Source organism: Thamnophis sirtalis, unplaced genomic scaffold (genome assembly GCF_051295495.1).
Source record: "Thamnophis sirtalis isolate CommonGarterSnake01/CBP01778 unplaced genomic scaffold, rThaSir2_p1.2 scaffold_5, whole genome shotgun sequence".
In the NCBI taxonomy this organism is placed as follows: domain Eukaryota; kingdom Metazoa; phylum Chordata; class Lepidosauria; order Squamata; family Natricidae; genus Thamnophis; species Thamnophis sirtalis.
Window position 1 is genome coordinate 121,477,271 of NW_028261385.1, and position 21,780 is coordinate 121,499,050.

The 21,780-nt window shown below is 37.8% G+C and overlaps 1 long non-coding RNA gene across 1 annotated transcript; it reads right to left on the reverse strand.

Moving 5' to 3' along the window:
* Nucleotides 1-4,126: 4,126 nt before the first annotated feature.
* Nucleotides 4,127-21,703, reverse strand: LOC148045624 (uncharacterized). Its single transcript, XR_015696801.1, has 3 exons — nucleotides 21,239-21,703; nucleotides 8,820-8,956; nucleotides 4,127-7,622 (listed from the first exon to the last, which is right to left on the reverse strand). It is a non-coding gene; the product is annotated as an uncharacterized LOC148045624 (long non-coding RNA).
* Between the last annotated feature and the right edge of the window lie 77 nt (nucleotides 21,704-21,780).

Consider the following 21,780-nt stretch of genomic DNA (forward strand, 5'->3'; position numbering starts at 1 on the left):
CCACAGACTAGGCCTCCTCCGAATTCCATCAGCCGACCAGTGTCGACTGGCGACTACCCGGAGGAGAGCCTTCTCTGTGGCTGCTCCGACCCTCTGGAACGAACTCCCCGTGGAGATTCGTACCCTCACCACCCTCCAGGCCTTCCACATAGCCCTTAAAACCTGGCTGTTCCGACAGGCCTGGGGCTAAAGACTTGCTGCCCCACTCGAATGGTATGATTGTTGTGCTTTTAACTATGTATGGTTTTTTATGTTTTTTGTAACTCTGTTTGTATTTCCCCTCCCTTTTGAGTTGTGAGCCGCCCTGAGTCCCTTCAGGGAAAAGGGCAGCATACAAATAAATTCAAATTCAAAATTCAATTCAAAATTCAGTTATATGATTTAATGTTCTATTATATTCTATTAATGTTAGAATATAATAATTGAATATATTTTACTAATCAGTACATTGGAGCTAAATAAGATTAGTGGCTTGTTTACAATAACAGGGTAGGCTTGTTCAAACCCCTTACATCTGAGAAAATGTCTTTGACTTCAGCTTATCTTAAAATTAAAATGCATATAAAATGCCTTGCTATAAAGGGAAAGTGTCAAATATAAAGCCAAACATCATTCAGTCATGAGTGCTCTTTTGAAGATCACTCACATGCTATATTTTATATATATAATAAATCCTCAAGGATTCACACTGGTTTTTGTAGACTCAGCTGCCACTGACTTTCAGAAACCAGCCTTGCAGGAAGTACTCACAAATCCGGCTATCAGGTTAACAAAAGAATCTCTGCTTTAATTCTCTGGCTTCATGTTTCATATTGCAATTTTTTCCAAACATATCTTTAAACTCTTTTCCTATTAGATCTGCAAATCATAGGACTCAATCTCAACTAAAGTAAACAGTACTTTGTGTTAAAGTTCCCACTTCTATCCCTTGGAAAAAAATGTTTGTGATTTTTATGCATTAGATAATGGTTGTTTAAATCCAAATTACTATCAGATGATCGGCAGACATGGTCTTCAGAGGCTATCTGAGGTGACCTAGGATCACATTGTGAAGTTGAGAGAGTTTTAAGATTCCAAAACTAAGTTTAGGAGCTTGGCTACAACTCTGAACTGGAGCCAACCCAGGTTTCTCAGCTTTCAGCTTGAAAGAGAAATGCACAAGGAGATAAACATCTTATTAAACAGAGTACAAAAGTACAAAAGATGTTTAGTCAGCATTTTTGTGAGTTAATTGAAAGATAGCAGCAATCCATTGTTAGAAAGGAAACTTAACTAATGGGTGAAAATGGTCAAAACAAAGCCATCATAATGAACATTGTGAACGAGTCAAGTGTACAATAAAAAGGGGAAAGTGACTAAGAAAACAGTCTATTAATAGGAGTAATGATCTTTAAGCATTTGAGTCCACTTGCCTGGAGTCCCTCTGTTGGTTGTTTTCATTGCTTGACTCTTTCATATAGTGAGCTACTTTTAATGGTGTATGATTACTTTTTCGTTGCTGTTTCTGTATTATTGTTTCATGCTGTCCAAGGTCATTGTTTCAGTTGACTAGGCTTCAACTTTACTGCTACAAACAAAACAAAAACAAACAAACAAACAAACAAACAAACAAACAAACAAACAAACAAACAAGGGTTGCATTGTCTGAAGGCAGAACCCTTGGATTTACAATGATTCTTCCATTATTTTGCCTTCACACATTAAACATAAGGCAAAATATTTACAGCATCATAAACGTTCGTGACTTTCTTCCTATAATGTTGGAGCTTTATTCTTCAAAATCTTTCAGGAAACCATTTCAGGTTTTTTAATATTAGTACAGCACTTTCAATATAATAAGCAAATTGTGTGGTCATAACATGTACATTATTAATCTTTATTATGGTCACTGACCAGCAAATCACACAGCCTACTTGTTAAAAAAGAAAAGGAAAGAAACTAAGGCATTGGAAGATAAAACATAAACATTACTTGGAGAAAAAATACAATGCCCAAAATATAGAGTGCTTCTAAAACATCAATAAGTGTGCTTATAGCAGGTTATTACAATGCAGTGAGTATAGGTTTTTTTTTTCTTCCATTCACTTATGTTTGGATCTCAGAGACTGCCTGGACAAGTCCCTGCATTTTTCTTGGTAAAGTTTTCAGAAGTGGTTTGCCATTGTCTCTTTCTTAGGATTGAGAGAAAGTAACTGGCTTGTGATTACCCAGCTGGCTTTGTGCCAAAAATGGAGTTTGAACTCATGGTCTCCTAGTTTCTAACCTGATGCCTTATCTGCTATTCCAAATTGTCTCTTTAAAAATACAGGAGTACAGCCTAGATCTGTGATGGTGAACCTATGGCACACGTGCCACAGGTGGCATGCAGAGCCCTCTCTACAGGCACATCAGCCATCGCCCCACCCCAGACCCACGGTGCATGCACGCTCCTCCCATCTGCCAGCTGGTCTTTGGGTCTCTGTCCATGCGCATGGGTGGGGCATTTCCACGCACTGGGGAAATAAATTGGGGAGACTGGAGAAGGCAAGGGAGGGAGGAATCCAGGAGGAAACTAGCATGCACTGGAGAAAGAAATTGTGGAGATTGGAGAAGGCAGGAGAGGGAGAAATCCAGGAGGAAATTAGCATGCGCTGGAGAAAGTTTTGGTATTAACAGGCCTCCAGGAAGCCTCCTGGGACCAAAAACACAGCCTGGGGGGGTGCAGCTCCTCCCCGCTTGTTTTTGGTTCCACGAGGCTTCTGGGAGGCCTGCTAGCACCAAAACGAGCCACTGGGGGGGCACCTGTGCATGTGCGAGGGGCAGGGGAGCACAGGAATGCATGGGGGGCTGCGGGGCAGCATTGTATTAGGGGAAAATGGCACACATGCACCCAATGTCATGGGCATGCACACTTTTTTGGCAACCGATGAAAAAAAACATTAGCCGTCACTGGCCTAGATAATATAAACAGAGCAACAAATTAATTAGTAAAATTACCTTGTGTTCTACTTATGAGATATTAAGTTATTAAGTGGGCATATATTTACTTGAGTTTCTATGAATGTAAAGATATATAAATGAAATAGTATATTGGTTAGTGACAAATAAACAGCAAAATTAAATCCTTGGTTCAGTAGAACAGAATTAGATGAACAAAATAAAACTATAGATTAATTAGAAAATAGTTTCCTACATAGGACAATAGCAGCTGAAATAAACTTTGTAGCTTTCCTGGTGCTGGGTTCTGGTTTGACAGCAAGGAACAAAGAAGACAAAAAGGGAGGAGAAAGAGCTCTTCTGACAGATGGAAGATATCGTAAGAGGCATCAAAGGAAAATTTAAGTAAGGTCTCAGGTTCCTCCAAGCAAAGTTACAACTTTACTCTGCAAAATGAATGTTATATTCCACCATCCCTAAATATTGTACTGAACAAGGTATTAAAATAGACTAAAGAAGAAGCTGTCCTGCATAAAGGACAAGTGATTTTGAGTTTAATAATTTGCTAGTCTTTTATTATGGACTGCAACTTTGGGCACCTGGTATACCCTCTCCTATCTAAAAAGCTACATAAAACACCTATTAGAATAGAACAGACTAAAAGAGTTGGAAGGGAACTTGTAGGTCATCTAGTCCAAACCCATGCTCAAGCAGGAGACCCTATACCATTTCTGACAAATGGCTGTCCATTCTCTTCTTCTCAGAGGTGGGTTCCTACCAGTTCGCACCTATTCGGTAGAACCGGTTCGTCAAATCTACCGAACCGGTTAGAAGAGGTTGCACCAGTGGACCTGGAAAGCAGGCCACACCTACAGAAGAGGTTCCAAAACTTTTTGAAACCCACCACTGGTCCTTGGATATGATTATTCTACACTATCCTGCTCATGTTTATAAAACTCAGTTCCTCTGTGAAAGGTAAGGATGACTACTCCGTTTGTGGTACAATCAGAACATTGCGTGTGTTGAAGTTGTTTTAACGCAAACCAAAGATGCCTTTTAAAAAACAAGTTTACATCATATTCTTATGCATGCCAGTGCTGTGTGTGAGGTAATTTAAGGTGGTTCTGACAAGTGTCATCGGCATCTTCATATCCGGTCACATGGGTGGCAAGCCACTCCCACAAAGGCGGCCACACCCACAGAGTAGGTTCGAACAATTTTTGAAACCCACCACTGCTTCTTCTTTTTCTTCTTTTTTATTCTTACCTATCACTGGATTGAAGCTCTCACTTTTAGAAGCCCATCTGGTCATAATTGCTTTGGGTTTGTTTAGTGAAAACCTATGGAATTGTTTATTCGATAAACGACACCAAAGCAAAGCACTGTGGTTTAGTTGATAGGAATTAAATTAATACTTTCTGAAGTTTATTTTTGTGTATTTGTAAGTATGTTTATATTATTTATTTTCTATTTATATTCCATCTAAAAGCTAAACTACTTCAAAATAATTTTAGCAATAAGTCTTACAAATACACATAAATGGAGATTTAATCAGAAACAGACACTAGATGTAGCTGCTAATTGAAGTTTCATCATCTTACATAGTTTGAAATAACTTCACAGTTGATTAGTGGAAGGCATAAGGTAAAACATTTATCATTAGAAATTGTGTTATTTATTTAAAAATTGTATACTGTATACAGCATGAGTCAAAAAGAGGGCTGTGAAAATATCTACTCTCATCCTCACATCCTGGACACAAATTGTTTCAACTTCAACCCTCAAAATGACGCTATAGGGCACTGCACACCAGAACAACTAGACACAAGGACAGTTTTTCCCCAAATGCCACCACTCTGCTAAATAACTAATTCCCACAATACTGTCAAACTATTTACTAAGACTGTATTACAATTATTCTTCTCATCCTTCCTATTCCTCCCACTTATGACTATAATCTCGTTGCTTGTATCTTTACGATTTATATGGTTTTATTTAGTTTCCTAGTATGATTAGATAGCTTATTTAGTATCCTATGACAATCACTACGTAGTGTATTTTATGATTCTTGATGAATGTATTTTTTTAATGTACACTGAGAGCATATGCACCAAAGACAAATTCCTTGTGTGTCCAATCATACTTGCCCAATAAAAAATTCTATATTCTATCTATGATGCAATAGCTTGGAAAGCATTTAAAAGCTGTCAGAGAAGATGGAATGTGGGGACAATATCTTTCAATGGTGTAAATAATTATATTGTGGAAAATTGCATTGTTCCACATGATTTTACGCTTTTAAGATTATGCTTGGATTTCTTTGATAGAAAAAGTCCCTGTTGGACTAGGCCAAATAGAGCTCTCAGGAGTGGCATATAATCCCCACAATGACCAATGAAATGCCCTTAGAAAGCAGGTCATTAAATTGACAATTAAAATGTTGCCCATCACACATTCAGTACCTATAAGCGATTTATTTTAATTCTCATAATCATAAGTATTTATGGAGCATTGTTATTCTACAATCAGAATTAATTCAGTGAATAAGCAATAATAATTTCTAGCACAACATAAAAGCCAGGTAAGGGTTTTAAAATATAAACAGTTGAATGGAAAAATTTAGAAGAGGCAGACGAATGGGCAGAAGGGAGAGGTCAAAAAGAATAGAGAAATTGAGTCAACTGGAAAATTAAAGAAAGCTTCTGATGAAAAAGAGATAACCACACTAAAATTCTCAAGAGGATAAATTAAATAATTTGTGGAAAGTTACAAATGACTTATGATATAAAAAATAAAACTGCACGAGGACTTTGTAGACTCTCTGTATAAACAATATGAATATGGAAATGTAATATTTGAAATGGTTTTTTATTGTATGTAAATGTACCTGTTGTAATGCTAACTACATAATATAACATGTTGGAAATTTATTTTGTCATTATTTAATATTCACTTATGTTTCTTCTCTCTTAAAGTGCAAATGCATTCATGTATATAACTTCAAGTGCAGGAATAAAAGAATGGAATCAGTAAGTCTGATTAGTTTTTCTAGAGAAAAAACATGTTTTGTTTTATCAATGCAGGTATTGTACCAGGTTACCCTTGTTTCCTGAAAAAGATCTCCTGGTTGTTTCCTGTGAAGAGTTGACTTTTCAACAACATTTATTAAATTGCTGAGCTAAAGTTGCTCTGCAGTGAAATATCAACATGAAAACAATGAATTTTCCAGCTGCAGACAGAACAAAGTAATTTAAAATGACAGTGAAGGAGCAAAAAATGCTAATTTACTTGTAAATGCACATGTCATTGAAGGAACTTGAAAACTGTAATTGAATAGAGATCCTGAAAAACAATCCCTGATGAATTTGTTGATAATTTTGGGAGAAACCAGTTTTTTAAAGAGATGTTCATAAAACTTAATAATAATAACCTCATGGGTGTATGTTGTTGGATAGTGTTACTTCCAACCAATCTAACTTCTCCTAGAAAAAGTGACAAGTCACAAGTATTTAACAGAATAACAGAGTTGGAGGGGACCTTGGAGATCTTCTAGTCCATCCCTTTCCCTTTTCAGTTTAAACTATGTATTCTGCACAAATACAATTCCAGGACTCGTGGCTTTTTGCTAGGTTGGATACATGAATCTGTTTGGGTGGGATAGATAACCTACAAGGTCCCTTCCAACTCTGTTATTCTGAGATAATCAGTAGCATAATTGTCACTAATGGAATAAGACTGAAACAGTGATTGTGAATTTTGTTGCTCACATTCTTTAATTTATTACAGCTTCATTTTGTTCCCAATGTCACAATGAAGAAAAATATTAACCAAAAATTTAATTTTTTGTGTTTCTTTTTAAAAAAACCCATTTGAGACATTAGCAAACTAAAAACAGAGCCACTAGGGTTTAAAAAAAAACTTTTCCTTCAAGAGATGAACGAGTAGTCGGATAAATAAAGTAGTCAAATTTAACTCTTTTGTAGTTTAAAAGCTTGATAGATATAAAAAGGAACAACTTTATCACATGATCTGAAAGGGTTTTCTATTATAAAAGGCCAACAAAGTGTTTCATACGCATTAATTATCTCCATAAATGAATAATATGTCTCCATGTACTATAATTAATTAAATCCATCTCTCTCTCACACAATAGAATTCCATTAGGCATGTGTTGTGGCCCGACAGGAGCCGTTGGAGCTGCCGCCAGATTCCGACAGCGAGGGGTCTTATGAGTCGGCCTTGGAGGAGGTGGAGGACCCTGGACAGAGTGTCGACTCCAAGCAGGGTGAGGAGAGACTGGTTGGCCACCAGGTGGCGGCAGAGTCTTGGATCAAAGGGAATGTTCAGGAAAACATTTGGGAGTTGTTTCAGGATGCACACAGGCGAAGGGCTACTCGAAGGAAGGAACAACTGCGTAATTGTAGGAGATGATTACGCTTAGCTGATGCTGATTAAGATCCTCTCCTGATTATAAAAGAGACTGTTGGTGCCACGCCCTGTTTGCAGGAGTCAACGTTCTCGTTCACGTTCATGATTCAGAGAAACGAACTTGGAGAAGTGGTTTGCTATGAGAGCTTGTTTGCATTGCCTAGGTTTGTAGTAATTGCTGCCAGAGTGCTTATCTCTTTGTTTATTTTGGGCTTGCAGCCAACGAGAGTCTGGACTGATTAAAACATTCTTTCATATGTCTGTTTTGGCTTTAGTTCCTGACGGAGAAGGGGGGGGGGTTAGAACAGGTATGTGAAGCCATGACAAGGAAGAGTATTATTTTTTTAATCTATTTAAATTTATGATGGCTCAATTCCAATGGAATTGGAATACTTTGAAAACTATCACAAAACGAAAAAAAAACAGGTAGAATTACAACATTATAAAAATACAAAGGAACATTATATGATATCCAATATAAGATCACTACTAGTTACTAATTAACATATTATTTGCCAATGATGTCCCAGATAATTAATAATGCACAAACTAGGCTAAGCATTGCACAATTGTGGCAGAAGAGCTACTTTTCACTTAAAAGCAAGATAAAAACACCAGCTGAAAAGGCTGCTTCATTGATACATTTTATACAAATCATTCACTTAGGAGCATATATACCAGGGCTCAAATTCCATTAAGTCTTAGCCAGTTCACAAGTCTCTCCACTCTTCCCAGCAATTCCCTGATAATTAAATAAGTACAGATAATCCAGTCTTAACAACTGTTCACTTAGCAAGTCATAGTTACAATGGATCACTCAAAGCTACTCTAGAATTACAACATTATAAAAATACAAAGGAACATTATATGATATCCAATATAAGATCACTACTAGTTACTAATTAACATATTATTTGCCAATAATGTCCCAGATAATTAATAATGCACAAACTAGGCTAAGCATTGCACAATTGTGGCAGAAGAGCTATCTTTTACATTACTTGTGCCTAAGATCTAATACGAATTTTATTAAAGTATAGCAATTTATATTAGCAATATTTATGTTTTAATAGTAAGAGGCATATTTTTAAATATGTTTAGGAGAATAATTATGTACTAACCTTTCCCACGTCTGTTTTTCGTTCATGGCTTATGTCCAACGAGGAAAGGAATGGTGTTTATACATATTATATTACCATTTCTGCTGTCAACTGTAATTTAGTCTCAAGATTTTTCAGATTTGAGATACACTGCCCTATTCAGTACAGTTTAAGTGCAAGCAGGAATTACAAGCTAGTAAAAAACATTTCCCTGAGATGTATATTAAATTTCATATATACTGTGGTTTCATTAAGAGGACTTCCTCCTGTCATCTCTGCTATGTTGGCTTCCAAAGAAAAACATCACCTTTGTGGTGAAGTTTCTATCTCGTTTTGTTTGCATTACAAAAAGAAAAAGAAGAAACAAGTACTTACCAGACACAGGTAGCCTTGACATCAAGTTTATTTCCTCTCCCCCATTTATAAAGGGGCCAGTGATTATCATGTTGATAATAAGCATTCTATTGTGGGTCTCTGGCATTCTCATTTTGAGAAATCCAATCATGACACATCTGGAAAATATCAAGTTGCAAAAAGCTGATGAACAGAATCCTTTCAGATTGGCGTTTGATGTGCCTGCAGCCATTTTAGCTAGATGGAATTTTAAATATCTCTGTAGCTGCGAGTTCCCTCAACAGTCTTAGGGCCTAAAGGATGAGTGCAGTTTTTGTTCTGTTCTGCAAATTGTGAACCCAACCTACTGCAGTTTGTAAATCAAAGATTACAGGTAGTACTTAACTTAGGACAAATGTTACACTGAACCTACATGAGAGTTCTTACAACCAGAATTCAAACTTACAATTCAAACTTACAATGGTCAGTCTTCACCCCCCATGGTGGTATGACTGCACTTTGTGGGCTCAGCAATTGGGCCACATTTATCACCATTTCTAGCAAGTGATTGTTTTTTACAGAATTTTTGCTGAAAGCATTTATTTCTTGTTTTTGGCAAAAATCAGCCCATACCGAAACATTGGTTTAGTTAACAACTGTGGCATTCGCATAATGATCGCTTAACAATTGCCATGTTTGCTTAGTGACCACCACAAACAAAGTCATAAGATTGGATCAGACCTAATTTACAACCCTGATGGGCAGGCTCCATTATGGTTGTAACTCAAGGACTACCTGTATAAACATTAGCCAGAGAGATATGTCAAATGTCTCAGAAGAGACATTACAGGTGATCAGGGATGTGGCAGAGAAGTACTTTTATACTGCAAGATAAATATAATGTAACACAACAGTAAAGTTAGAACTAGTATTTCTGGGGTGTGTATTTCTTGTCTGGATTACCTCTCAAGACTGACAGTAGGAGGAGAGTTGCAGCTACATGGATGACAATTTCTATACAACCATTGTGACACAGTATAGCTGCACATTTCTGCAAGAAAGGGTGCGGGGTGTGTGGAACAGATTACAAACTCAGTCAAGAAAAATTACCAAGTGTAATATTCAGCTCAGTTTCAAGGCAAACCTGAAGCATCAATGAGGTTTCTATTCAAATTTTTGCTCATACTGACTCTTCTCAAAAATTGCAAAGATATAAATAAAATCTGCAAATGAAAGTTTGACTAATAGACTTGCAGGAGAACAGAGGACTTTTCATGGAATATTGGCTATGTTTCCAAGACAAACAAGTAAAAGACAGCAATTCCTCCTGTCTACATGGCACAAAAATATTTGCCAGCCATGTCAAAATTTATTGCTATTTATTAAAAACATTTTCCTGAACATTGGATCCAAATTTGACTATTAGAACTGCGATCCCTTACATAATTTATATAATTTTTTTGCTGAAGAAACCTAGTGCAAGATTCAAGTTACAAAAATGTGCATCTGGCAATAACCAACTGTCAAGTCTGATTATTTCCCCCCTCTAGATTCTCTTCCCCTCCCCCCCAATAAACTTCCATGTACTGTTTCCTCCTAGGGCAATGGTTCTCTGAAAGGTAACACAGATCCACATAGTGATTATTAAACTATACTGGGAAATTTACTGACCTTCACACCATGGTTTATGAAGCTATATCCAAAGGTCACTGTAATAATATCCTCACTCCAAACCAACAGAGATTAATAGCATTTGTGAGCATTGTAGTATTTTGGGAACTGGGGATAGTTCACTTAAAAGCAAGATAAAAACACCAGCTGAAAAGGCTGCTTCATTGATATATTTTATACAAATCATTCATTTAGGAGCATATATACCAGGGCTCAAAATCCATTACGGTAAGTCTTAGCCAGTTCACAAGTCTCTCCACTCTTCCCAGCACTTCCCTGATAATTAAATGAGTACAGATAATCCAGTCTTAACAACTGTTCACTTAGCAACAGTTTATAGTTACAATGGATCACTCAAAGCTACTAATAACCCAATTCTGGAGTTCTGACACCACTATATCACCACCCTCCCTGCAAATTCCATGACCACCTCTTGGGTGCCTGGCAACCAGTTCACCTTTATGGCCAGTCACAGCATTCCACAGTCATGTGACCACAATTTAGAAGAGTTTCTGCCAGTCTCCAGGCTTTTCAGTTGGTTTCCCACAAAAGAACATGCACGGGAATATATTGATTCACTTAATGATTGTGATGTTTGCGTAAGGACTGCCACAAAAAAACTGTAAAATCAGGTCCGGTCATGTGTGTGCCTTGACTTACCATCATCATGACTTATGATGTAAATTCTGGACTCTGATGGTTGCAAGTCAAGAACTATCTGTAGCTAAATGAGTACAAAGCTAGTAATTATATTGAAATTTATGCAATTATTATTATGTAGCACATAGTCTTGAAAGGTGCAGTAAAACAAATAGACATTAAAGGTGGTAAAGGATCTACCATCTTTAGTGCCTATTTGTTTTACATAAATACTGTATTTTTCACACTATAAGATGCACCTGACCATAAGACGTACCTAGGTTTAGAGGAAAAAAACAAGAAAAAATCAATCAGGCAGAGCCTGAGAGGACCACAGACAGCTGTCCTCTCATGTGCCAGCTCTGCCTATTGACTCCTGCACTGTAGAAAGGAGACAGAAGAGGTAGGCAATGACAAAGACAGAAGAAGCAGGTTCAGCACTGTAAAAGGAGCCTGCTGCCGTGGCCCAGCCGCTATTCACCAAAGGACCGGCATCGTTTCCACCCACTTGTGGGGGGGGGGGGAGTGAGTCTTATGGAGCAAAAAATACGGTATATATTAAACAAGCCACAATTATCTGGCATCATACACTATTTTAACTCATAGAACATATTGGGCAAACAAATGTTATAATCATAGAAAGTAAAACATCTATTTCAACCTCCACTACAGTATAACCCCAAACAATTACCCAGCTCCGGGATAATTTTTATCATCCAATGTTTTATTATGGTTGTAGACCAGCATAAGAAAAATAGAATATAAACAATTTTAAAAGCTAAAAAATATAGACTACAAAAGTTAAAAAAAGATGCTTTCCCCCTTTAGCAGTTAGAATCTCTACTCACCAATGATCCACATTTTTCTACCTATGCTGCACTGATTCTTCGAATGAAGACACAGATGGAAGAAAAGAATGAGTAGGTGCCACATCTCCCCTCCCCCAGGAGACACAACTCCAACTGCCTCAACCATCAAGAAATATGAACCTACTACCGTTGCAAAATCACCCACCCAGTTCCAGGTGTGCAGTGCAGATGTTTTAAACCCACCAGGGATCCCTGCTTTACTGCCTTCCTCTCCCATCATTACATTATACTGTTCTAGGAAACATGGACTGTAGTCAACCTATCATTAAACGCATTTCATTCATCTTCAAACAAGGTGAAACAAGGAATAAAGCATGGAACAGCCGGTTTGGAAATCTTAGCAATGAGAGTGAGTCTATCTCAGTGATGGTTAACCTTTTTTGGCACAGAGGACTGAAAGCGCATGTGCATGCATGTGCACATCCATAATGCAATGCACGCATGACCCCCCCGTGCCCCACCCCTGTGCATGACCCCCTGCATGCATCTTGCCCCTGCACATGTGTGCACGACCCCCCCATGCTCTCCACCCCTATGCATGTGTGTGCATCTCCTGCACGGCCCCCACCCCCCATGCATTTACAGCAGAGACTTGAAAACCATCTGGCTGGCAGGAGGCATGCATCACGGCAGAGCTGAGCTGGGGCTACGGGTCACATGCCCGCAGAAAGGGCTCTGCGTGCTACCAGGTTCGCCATCATGGGTCTATCATCATTCTAAGCAGACAGTTCTGCATATTAACAACTTACTATCAAGCAAATTCTTCCCATTATTCAGCCTGAATTTCCTTATTTTAGTTTCACCCTGTTGAACCTTGCCCTGCTCTCGGTTTCAACAGAGAACAGATCAGATCCCTCTTGCCTCTGACAACTTTTTGGATATTTGTAGTTGCTATCTTTGTAGACCATTTCTCAAAGGGCTTGGTTGCCTTTTTAAATATATATATTATTAAAAGCATTAAAAGGAGATTAAAAACTAACAAAGATCAATACTGTACAAAGTTCAAAGGGCTTGGTTTCCCAGGTCACTTATCATTTTAGTGGTTCTCCAGCTCAAACATCTTCATATCTGCTTTACAAGCAGAACTGAATGCACTTTAAGCAGCATAAAGTACAATTAAATTACTATCTCCTGGGAGTTGAACACAGTGCTTTTACTATAGCAATGCATAAGAAAACTAGATTGGTACTTTTAACTCCAATCTTGTTGCTTGCTCAGATTGTGTTGATGGTCACTTAGTATTCCTATCAAGCCAGGAATAATGGGTAATACTGCATACTTATTATTTTTCCTATATGTATGCAGGAGCTTATATTTTTCACATTCAGACATCATCTTCTTGGATTTGGCTCAATGTTCATGCTTGTTGAGGCTACTCTGAATTGTGATTTTGTTTTGTTCTCTGAGACACTAGCTAATCCTCCACCCTTGAGGTTATTTGCAAATAAATATCCTCAGAGGTGAGTTTCAGCCGGTCTGGTATGCATGGACCGGTGCCAGAAATCCGGCGTGCATTTGCATACCAGAGTCTCTAGAGGCCCCGTACTAGAACGGTCCCTCCCCTGTCCTGCCCCCCCACTCGCTCTCCTCACCTGCCCAGTCACCACTCTCTCACCCTGCCTGTCTGCACCATGCTTGCCTCACCCACCCACTTCCTTTGTTGGAGCGGAGGACTCAGCTGTTGGAAGAAGCCCACACTTCCTTCTCTTTGACAAGCGCCTTGCAAAACTGGGACTTTGCAAACCATTTGTCAAAGAGAAAGAAGTGGCGGGGGGCCCGCGGACTTCTTCAGATAAGCCCAGAAAGGGCACTTTGCCTTCGCTGCTCTCCTTCTTGCACTGCAGGCGTGGCCTCGAGGGGCAGATATTCTACAAAGGCAAGAACATCAGGCATATTCTGCCAACCTTGGGCAGCCAAGGCGGGGGAGCGGGACCCAGTCATATGACCGCTAAGCCATGCCCACATAATAGGCCACATCTACAGAATAGGTTCTAAAAAATTTTGAAACCCACCACTGCTACCTATTTGTGTCATTTACAAAGATGTTGAATAGTACTAGTCAAGGATGGTGTCCTGAAAAATTCCACCCAATATTTTACTCCAGGATAAGGCTAAATTAGTTATCAGCATTGTTTGATTGTATTTTGGAAATGTACTGGATTTCCATACTATCTAGCAGACTTGTATCCCCATTTCTCACAAAATAGATCTTACGTTGCTCAGATTAAAGTACATAGCACCCACAACATTAGCCTGATTTGCTAGCCCAATCTAATCTAATTCAATCCAGTCCAAACAAATCACATTGTGATTTATTATAATGTAGGAATCCAGCACACAGTAATAATGTCTTCTTGAAAATTTCATTTGTAGCCATGTTATAAAAGTGCTAGTAAAATTTTATCTGGAAATGCAAACATTAAAAAATCTTTTGCAAATGTTATACCATCTTCCAGATTACACCTTTTATATCTAAACACAAAAACTGTTCCTGCTTTAATTCAATTGACTTTGAGGAAGTTGTATCATATTCCACACAGGGAACATTAGACAATTTCTTTTCCATTTTACATATTTAAATATGCAGTCCTCAATATCTTAGACCTGCATTCAATTATTTATTATTGTAGTTTATATTAATGGTAATAGACCCCAAATTACTCAGACAATCTGCATATATGCCCCTTTGCTCCTGAAAGATCCTGCTATTTTTAGTTTCCAATAAGAACATCTGAGAAACGCCTTAAGTAACATAAGGAATATAAAATAGTTCACATACTGAGCAGGGTTCAAGGTCGTTAAATGTCACAGAATTAAGATAATTTCTTAATGCAAGTAGCACCATGTTCCTGGCAACTTCATTACATTAGATTAAGGAAGACAGTTCTCAAATTTCTGTCTTCTCTTTTAAGATTTCCACTTAAATGTTACACTACATACATATATTACACTGAGTTTGATGGTTTTAGCTTTGTGTGTTGGGCAAATCTAGTCATTTATTCAATAAACCAGTTAAGCATTCTCTCTCTCTCTCTCTCTCTCTCTCCCTCCCTCCCTCCCTCCCTCCCTCCCTCTCTCTCTCTCTCTCTCTCTCTCTCTCTCTCAATGTAATTTATTTCTCTTCAGTAATAGAAATAAAACATTTGAGATTACAGCAAAAAGTGAAACCAGTGTATACAGAGGGCAGGTATTTGGGAGGCATTATGCATACAGCATAAATTGCTAAGTAAACATTATAATATTCCATTCCTTTCTAAATGGAAGTTCCTCACCCCACATCAGACCAGATACCCCATTTTTATTACTTAATCAAGTGACATTTTTTTCTTACCCATCTATCGTCTGTGCACCTGCAATGTTTTCTCAAACAGAATAAGAACCTACTTTCACAACTCTAATTTAGAATATCAGTAGAACTGTGCATGTACTGTTGGCATTGATCCACATGCCTATGTGGACAATATGGGTTTCCAAATAAAGCACAGCTTAAAGAAATGGACTAATGGACTAATGATAATGGTGTTACCATAAGTGAAATGGACATTATAAATTTTAAAGTAGTGCAACTTTAGGAATAGCAGCTTTAAGAATAGATAAAATGTTTGGATTAAACATCTATCATTCTCTTCTATCTCCCTCTGCCTTTTCTGACTACTGATTTTTAATCTATAAATAAAATATGAACAGGAAAATTACCGTACCTTTATCAAAGATGGCTAAAGGTTTAGGTTTATTGGATTTATATGCCACCCTTCTCCCAAGGACTCAGAGCGATGTACAACATAAAACATATATTACAAAAGTTAAAAGGGACATTAAATGAAGTATCCAAATAAACCCCAATTGATATTTACAATAAAAATTTAAAAATTGAATTAAAATTAACAACCAAATTAATCCTACATTTTATTCTATTCGGGGCAGGCCGGCTTGCTGGAAAAGCCAACTTTTTAGGGAGCGTTGAAGGAACTGGAGGTCAGGGATTATGCGAAGCTCCGGGGGCAGCTCATTCCAGAGGGAAGGTGACATTGACTCATCTGTTTTACTGAAATGAATAATGAATTCCATGAGAAACAGTTAAGAATTGCTAAACTTAAATGCAGGTGACCTAATTGCTAACTTACCATTATTGATAATTTTCCCCGAGTCTTTGGAGGTGACTATGTAGGCCTATAATTTAAGATGATTTTTTTTTCCTTTGGTAATTTTACTGATGCTACTATTGTGAGTCCAATGCCTTTGCTGAAAAAATGTTTTCAATAATAGGAAAAGACTTCACAGAGAAAAGGGAAAAAGGAAAATACTCAGAAGACCTCAAGAGTGCTGGCTGGGCCAGATTAAGGCCCTATACACAGCCAAATAATGGTGCCTCTCTGCTCTTCTATTGCTTAACTCAGGAATCTCCAGAGACTGGTGACAGTCCGTGGCCTGTTAGGAACTGGTCTGCACAGCTGGTGGTGTGCAAACCAGCTGTGCACAGCTGGCATGGTGGGTGAGCAAATAACACAAAAATAATCCTCCCTGTGGACAAATTGTCTTCTACAAAACCAGTCCCTTGTGCCAAAAAAGGTTGGGGATCATTGGCTTAATTGACAAGATGTTATGCTTATGAAGGAATATATGAATCAAACTAATATTTGCTATTCGCTTTTATTATGAATTGCTTATCTATATACTGTATATATAAAACCAACTACCACTCATTCATCACGAAATCTCCAGAACGGTAAAGCCTAGAAACTTGAAATTTGGCACGTATGTTCCTCTTGGCTTCTAGGTGCTCGCTAAGAAAGGATTTTTCAAAACGACCATCAGATCATCAGTATTCCTTATACTTATAATAATATTATATTAACACACGTCGATGCTAGGGAATTAGACATTCTACTCCCCCTCCCCTTGCAAGACCGGGCGTGGGCATGGCCAGCGCGTGCGTGACTCATCTGACCTGCGGGCTTTATGTGTCAATATATCAAGCCCGATCACATAGTTTCATAGCAAAGCACGGGTATCCAGCTAGTGTTACTATATAATTGTTATATAGTAACAATTAATAATTAATTAGTTTTGATTAGACCAATATTTGTATCTGATAAGATATACTGCTAGAAATAATTTGTTATGAATTGAGCCTTGTTATTCGCTCCTGCTTATATTATTGTATACTGTCAGAAATTAGTTCTTAGGAACTAATTCTAGCTTAGTAAATTGTAACCTTAATATTGGTTGGCATTAGTGCAAAGTTTGTTATCTCACTTCTGTGTCTCGCTTCTATTCTTGGCTTTAAAGCTAGGCAGATCCTTGAAAATATAGAAGAAACTGCCATCACGGGTCTAGGGCATTCCTTGTTACAATTAAGCTATGTTTAATCTGCTATGTACATGTGTTTTAAGTGTGATCCTAGCTATGCTGCCATTCATGATGTTCATCTACATCTTATTTAATAAACTGCATGTATCAGACAGCACCAGTAATAAAGACCTCTTCTAAGGAGCAGTATCAGAAAATGATAAAGGTTTAGAATCTTGATATTGCCATTGTTAATCTCAAAATACTGTATTTCTTACTGTCTATAATAAAGTGGCTGTTGCTGTTCCATAAAAAATACTACTGCAGTTATAGAAATGTTATTTGAGAGTATTAATGGTTTTTAGACTTCATTATTTATTTATAATTCCACTAAATGAATAAAAATATTGTGGAGAGCCATATAGGATATACTGCCAAAGTGCAGGGAAATAATTATTGATGCATAAATAGGCAGAATCTAGGCTTCAAAGTCTCCCTTCCTTTTTCATATTGTAGCTGGAGGGCCACTTTTATCAAAAAAGTCATGGAATAGGTTATAAAATTCAGGTGGCTTATGAAGAAAGTTTTTTTACACGTTTATTTTTGGCTTTCCCCCCTGTACCTATCCATTTACATGTGTATGTGTTTCTAAATATGTTTATTTATAGGGAATAATAAAGAGAAGCATAAACTTTTTAAAGCAAAATATTTTGATTTTCATCTTCTTCTATTTCTTTTATCTATTTTACCCTGGAATTAATCCCTGTATTTTATTTTTATTCTTTTTTATATGGTGGTAAGATTAATCAATAAACTACTATTGCTACTACTTCAATAGGCCTCAGCCTGGAGATCATATCCGACGGCTTTTCTCTACCAACAAATACCCCTCTAGGAATATTCCATCTCTGCTGTTTTGTAATTCCCACATTGACCTCAGATTCTTTTTTATTCACATTAGTCCAGGGTGTCAAACTCAAGGCCTGCAGCATTTGGAAACAGCAAATGACCAGTCCATGGTGCCTCTGCCAGCAAAAATGGATCTCGGGAGGGTCGCAGGCGGCCCTCCTGAGTTCCATTTCCGCTGGCAGAGGGTTACAGGAAGCTGTTGCAGGCAAAAATAGAGCTTGGGAGCCCATTTTTGCTGGCAGAGCACTTGGGCCACCACAGGAACACCCGATACTAAAAGCTGTTTTTTCATATTAACTATTTTCTTTTCAGTCCCACAATTTATACTTTGGAAATTCTGTTTGATATCTTAAACATTTCTTGTATGCTTTGAATATTTGATGTTCAGAAATTTCAAATTTCTGTTGATTCTATAAGACATACAGATAAAATTATTGCTAGGTGCTTTGTATTGTTTTGGTTATTACATTTGAAAATCAGTACCTAGTTTCTTTGATGGCACAGATGAATATTAGGTGATTATGTTCTCAAAATACTGCTGGGGGGGAAATGCTTATTGACCTTTAAATGAGAAGGTCAACTTTCTACATCAGAAAAGATTGCTGTACTGATAACTCTTGGATCCCGTTCAAAATCTTGACTTTTAACCAGTCATGATTTGTAGTGGCTCTTGACTTTCAAAGTCCTTTATCAGCTTGGCGCAAAGCCAACCAGTTATCTTGTAGGGGAGATGGGTGCCATGGAAATTTAATAAACAAAATAAAATGCCTGAATGACTGCAAACCTTTGTAGAAAGTTAGCACCTACTCCTCTCCTAGAAAAATGAAATATTTTAGGAAATATTAAAAGGGCAAAATATTTCCCCTAAAATGTGACCAGATGTCCTGATTTTGGTGGGACAGTCCTGATTTCTAACAATTTGTCCCGTGTCCCAGAGCGTTTTAAAAAAGTCCCAATTTTCTGGCTTCATGTTGAAAGCCCAGTGGATTTGTTTAAGAAATCCTAACTGGGGCAAGACAAAAGACACTCTTTCTAACCTCTCTCTATATCTCAGTACTTTCATTGAAGATATTAAAAGGTTAAAGCAAGAAAACGGAAACCCCCCCGCCTTTTTTACCTCCTTTTATAAGAAAAGATGACCCAGTACCATAGAGCTCCAGGAAATACTTTGGCTAGAGAAGTAGCAAGTGTTCCTTCCTGGATTTTCCGGAGGGGAGGGGCACAGAGGTTGGAGGTCGGCTCGTGTGGGAAAAATGGTGAAACATTTTTCTTTGAAAATATTGATTTTTCTTTGAAAAATATTTCCCTGGGACTAATTTCACCATTTTAATTTGCTCAGTTCTTTGTATTAACATCTACATCATTCTGGATTGACTTGGAGTGCCTGCCTGCTGGTAAGTGAGCTGGGTTTTTTTCTTTTATTTTTTAAATATATTTTAAAATAATATTTTAGGCTTTTTTTAGGCATAGGATTTTTTAAAATAGTTTTATTCTGTGTGGATTCTTTCTTTAAATTGTCTTAGACTTGCTAGTGCTTCCTGGAGAGAGTAAATAGAAAATTGGAAACTCTGCTGACAAGAGGCATTGAGTGTACAAATGTGCTAAAAAAAAGAGAGAAATCATACCCCCTTCCCCCATTTCCTTCCAGCTCATGAATGGAGTAGCTGAAACCCTACCTACCAAAGGCGTTACAGGATTGTATTCTCCTTTCTCTTATTCTGAAAGCACTGCAACTCCAAAGGGACTCTGAGCTAAAGAAATAAGCAGGCCAGTTCTGATTGGTACTTGAACTGGTGATCTTCAGGAAATCCTAAGCCTTAGACTAAATTGAGTTTGAAGGTACATTCTAGAAGATCCATTGGAAAATACTGTTTTTGAAGATATTGGAAGTGGAATTTCACTTGAAGGCTCCCTTCCGCTCGCTGCCATTGCTTTAGGAAGGTCCCTTTTGTTCTGGGAGCTGAAGAATGCATAATAGTGTGCTTGCAAGGTAGATTGATCTATAATGTTGCCAAATGCATTTTAGCCTAGCGTGGTGTGGAAATGGAGCCAGCATAGTTCATGATTCTATATATCTCACAAATCCTGAGAACAGGGTTGAGTTTGCAGTGGTTAAGCGGCTCCTGCAAATTTAGTGTTACATGGATATCTCCTTTTGTTATAACTGAGAAAATGAAGTGTTTATTATGCATTCATAAAAATTGCGAAAGAATAATTGCAGGAGCATCAGACTGTTATTTTTGTGGGGTGAATCACACAGTCAGTCTGGAATCTGTTGGTGCCTACATTGAAAAACTAAAATTATACTTTTATATTGTGGAAGCTAATACATTTACTTTTATCCCAGTAATCCACGTGTGTTGATTTTATGAGTCTATTTTATAGATCCCACAGGAATCGTTGACCATGGAGAAAATCAATATGCAGCTCCACAGATTTTCCCAAGTGATCCCTTACGATTTGCTCTCATTCCATTCCTGTAGAATTGACTTTCAAAATGCATCTTTTTTCCTGTCCCTCTTATTTTTACCTACTCATTTTTCCAGAGCCCTTGAATTTTTTTAAAAAATTAAAAAAGACCAGAAAACTTATGCTGCAAAGCATTAATTAGCAGCCTAGATAAAACCCATGAATTTGATTGGTGGCTATAGTTCATTGTTTATAAGTATGTTATCTGCTCCCCAAAACCCCCTGAGTGGAGATAGAAGAAAACAATCCAGTAAATGCTTATTCTCTACAGCTGCTATTTTGCAATACTGTGTCATTTTGCAAGAACATCTATAAACATGTTCCCACAGTTCAGTTATTGGCCATCAAATTGAAAACATTTAAGTTTTCTGTATTACTTCTTGAAATAAAATTTAAGGATTTGATCTACCTTTTTAGACTAATATACAATACTGTGCATTTGGGGATCAATCAAATGAAAATACATTTGAGCCATAAAAACTTATAATAAAAGTAGATATTCTGTAGAGTGCCCCGGATCTGCTACAGTGACCATCTCTGAAAACTTTGAAAAAAATATTTAAATATTGCAACAAAATAAACCCTAAATGTTTTTACAAATTCAGATGATCTTACCTGGGTTTTGCATAGCACATTGTTAAGCTTATCGATCATAAATTACACCTACTAAATCCAAGGAAGCAATGATGAGGAATAGCATTGCAGCCCTAATGTGCAAAAGCAGCTGAAGCATGGCAGAAAAGAGAATAAAACACAAAAATGAGCTAGTTTCTCATTGTTTGTTTTATATTTCCCGAGTAGCTCACGGGGCAAATTGCAACATTTCTTTAAAGCTAAGAGCAAGAAAGTAAAAAAGGGAGTCCTATTCTGATCCTCCCTCTCTCTCCCAGTTGGGGATGAGAAGTGAAGTTGTAAAATCGAAGGAGCCTCTTCTAATATAGAAAGAGGTGGCTTCAGGAAAGCAGCCAGCAGTTCTGGGAGAGGGAGAGAAAGCAAGAGCAGCATTTATTGTAGGATCTACTCCTCCGGGCAGCCTCGCACTACTATCCGGAGTGCGAGGTTGCCCGAAGGAGGAGCTGCTACCGCCTCTGCAAAGGCAGGCCACGCGGGGAAAGATTCGTCGGGGCGCGCGCAAGCGCAGAGGCTGCGCATTGCAT